This window comes from Glycine soja, chromosome 5, assembly GCF_004193775.1.
Source record: "Glycine soja cultivar W05 chromosome 5, ASM419377v2, whole genome shotgun sequence".
Classification (NCBI taxonomy): domain Eukaryota; kingdom Viridiplantae; phylum Streptophyta; class Magnoliopsida; order Fabales; family Fabaceae; genus Glycine; species Glycine soja.
Genome location: NC_041006.1, coordinates 26,250,553 through 26,253,664, shown reverse-complemented (window position 1 = coordinate 26,253,664; position 3,112 = coordinate 26,250,553). Strand labels below are relative to the sequence as shown.

The window sequence follows — 3,112 nt, the reverse complement described above, 5'->3', positions numbered from 1 at the left end:
TACAAATAAAACTTGTTTTTTGCAGAAGTCATTGGCTAATAATACAATTACACAAAGAAACTTGGACTGAAGCAAAATCTAGTCACAAAATAAGTCCAATCTCCAAAATAATTCCAAATTTTCTAATTGTCTTTGTTGTAGCACAGGATTACCTTCACATCTTTTCTGCAGAAGAAAACATAATGTTAAGTGCTACCGAACAAATCGTATTTGTTAAAACATAATTGTTTTATATAAAATGAGAGATCTAAATGTAAAACATAATTATACAACAACAATATACTTGTCATGATATCAAATGTACCTCTAATTTGGCATCAATGCATAAAAGACGAGATGTAATCCTCCTTCTCATCCAATGGAAGAGCTTTTGTAATCACAAACTTAATGGGATTTTTTGTCAACCAATCGATTGCTTTATGTCGAAGTGCACCATTAAAATTAGGTATATTATCTAGCTCATTCACCACTTCATGTACCACTTCTTGAGCTTCTTTTATTCTCCATCTTCTTCTTAGTCACTTCAACAAATTCTTTCAATGACTCAGCTACTTCTTTCATTAAGGAAATCATCCCTTCTTTCTCTTCACTCTTACTTGGGTGAATGTTTTTCTTGTGGTAGAACTTGGTCCCTCTATGTCAATACTCACACCATGAATTACTTCGTCTTCAGTTGCTTCTTTGCTCATGATATCATATGTATCTAATGCATTTTCTACTCCAAGTCTAGTAGCTTTATCCTTTGTACATAGGTCTACAATATCATCCCAATTAGGAATAACTTTGAATCGAAATTGTTTGGCCTCTTCATGTGACTTGAAAAAAAAATATAAACATGTTAATAACAACACAAACAATAACTACAATTGAATAATAAATAAAATTAAAATGATTGACTACCTTAACATATTCATTCCATGCAATTTCATTTTCAACGGTAATCATGTACTTTGTGCTATCTCAGTCAAATCCACTTTGACTAAGAATATCACTCACAATTCCATACCATGTTCTCAAAAGTTTAAAATGATTCTCTGCCATGAGGTGAACTCCAAAACGCTTGGACAAAATTTGATTTGTATGCTACTGCTTTCCAATTTGCGTCATCTTTATTGCCTAAATTTCTATGATCTCTAAGCACCTCAACTAGCACACACTCCATTTCCAAATCCCATGCAAAGTAACTTCTTGTGTTCTCACTAGACAACTTTCTTTTTCCACTTGACTTGTTCTTCACATCTCTTGATTCCATTTCTCTAGACAAAAAAAATAATCTATATATATATATATAAAGGTAAGACACATCAAATTAGCATTCTATAAAAGTAAGTTAATTACACATAAAAAGAAAACATAATCCAAAGTATTATGAAATACAAAAATCCAAAGTATCACACATACATGAGTATAGAGTCAATTGCACATAAGAAACAAAATCCGCATCCACTAAAAACATCTCCCTAATCAAAGTTTCTTCTTATTTGATAGGTAGCAAACATATTCATTGCTAAAGTGTCACAAAATCTTGTCCATTCCTCACTTGCTTGGATAGTTGTGACTTCATCTCTGATATTACTTGTGACTCTTTCCATTTGTTGATTGGTTAACTCATCGTCAACAACAAATAAAAGTTCCAAGTCTTGGGCTTCCAAAATTTGATCACTTTGTTGTTCATCTCTTATGAAATTATGTAGCATGAAACAAGCATTAATAATTCTTTTGTGTTTTTGTATCAAAAAAAGAAGGAGTTCTTAATATGTTCCATCTTTTCTTCAATACCCTAATGACCTTTCAATAACATTCCTTGCACTTGCATGACGAAGATTAAATAACTCCTTTTAGTTTTGAGGGGGGTTTCTGATCCACTCATTAAGATGATATCTAGTCCCTTGATAAGGTGCTAAAAATCTAGGGCCATTTGTATACCCTGCATCTACAAGAAAATATTTACCTACACTGGTTTAAAAAAATATTATGTATAAAAAATCATGCATATTTCTTTTACATGTTAAATAAAGTAACATCATTTCATGATATTACCATTTGGAATATGGAGATAGTTTTGACGACACAAAGCATCTCGCAATACTCGAGAATCTCCTGCTGACCATTCTCACCCAGACAACACATATATAAACCTTAAATCTTGACCACAAACTCCTAAAACATTTGTAGAGATATCACCTTTTCTATTACGATATCTAGGCCTATCTTCTGCAACAACTGTTACTGGAATATGTATCCCATCAAGTGCTCCAATTGAATTCTAAAAACATTTCAAAATAAAAAATAAGTTGTAATCATTTAAAGTACCTTATAATTACTAACAAATGACAAACTTACCTTAAATCATCTCCATTTGTTTTCCACCAAGCCCTCTAGATTATAGTCGTGGAACTTCAAATATTCTTTGCTTACTTTCATTTTACCTCGCAGGACATTCTTGAATTGCCAACTTATTGTTTGCATGGATCTACAATAACTAAATTGCACAACTCTATACTTTAGGTTGTGAGCAAGGATATGCAAAAACATTGCCACAACTTGAGTTATAGGAACATTTCTTATTTTTACCAATTTCCCTTTCTCTTGTAAAATTCTACAAAGCTTAAAAAATGTCTTTTTACTGACCCTTAATTGTTCAATGCAATCAGTTTTTGTTCCCCTGTATAAACTATTAAGGAAACTATGCTTTTTTAATTCCAAATTTTGGGGAGGTTCCTTAACAAAGTACTTGTCATGATACCAAGTCATTGCACCCAAAAGCATAGTGGTAACACTAACAATAATGAAAAATGTTTGTTCAAGTTCTTCTTCCTCCTCTTCATGTCTTCAATGTTTTCTTGAAGCAACTTAAGCATCAACTATACTACTTTCCATTTCTTGACTATCCAAACTATATAACTAAAAGAAAATTAATATAATAACAAAGGATGTCATTAACTTTAATAAACTATTCACAAAAGCTCTATGACAAAGGAAGAAAAAAAGGAAATAACAAATAGTATATATGATGCATAGAATTATTGGTAAAGTTTTCTTTCCCTTAACTATGAGGCACAACACAATTATTTACAAAGGTCAGAAGATTTATAGACCTAAAAAGAAGTGG

At 31.5% G+C, this 3,112-nt stretch overlaps 1 long non-coding RNA gene across 2 annotated transcripts; it reads right to left on the bottom strand.

Moving 5' to 3' along the window:
- LOC114412413 lies at positions 1–3,112 on the bottom strand. Of its 2 annotated transcripts, XR_003666720.1 has the most exons (4): positions 2,344–3,112; positions 901–2,266; positions 305–815; positions 1–165 (listed from the first exon to the last, which is right to left on the bottom strand). It is a non-coding gene; the product is annotated as an uncharacterized LOC114412413 (long non-coding RNA). The 2 variants fall into 2 exon arrangements; XR_003666719.1 differs by having other exon boundaries at positions 901–3,094.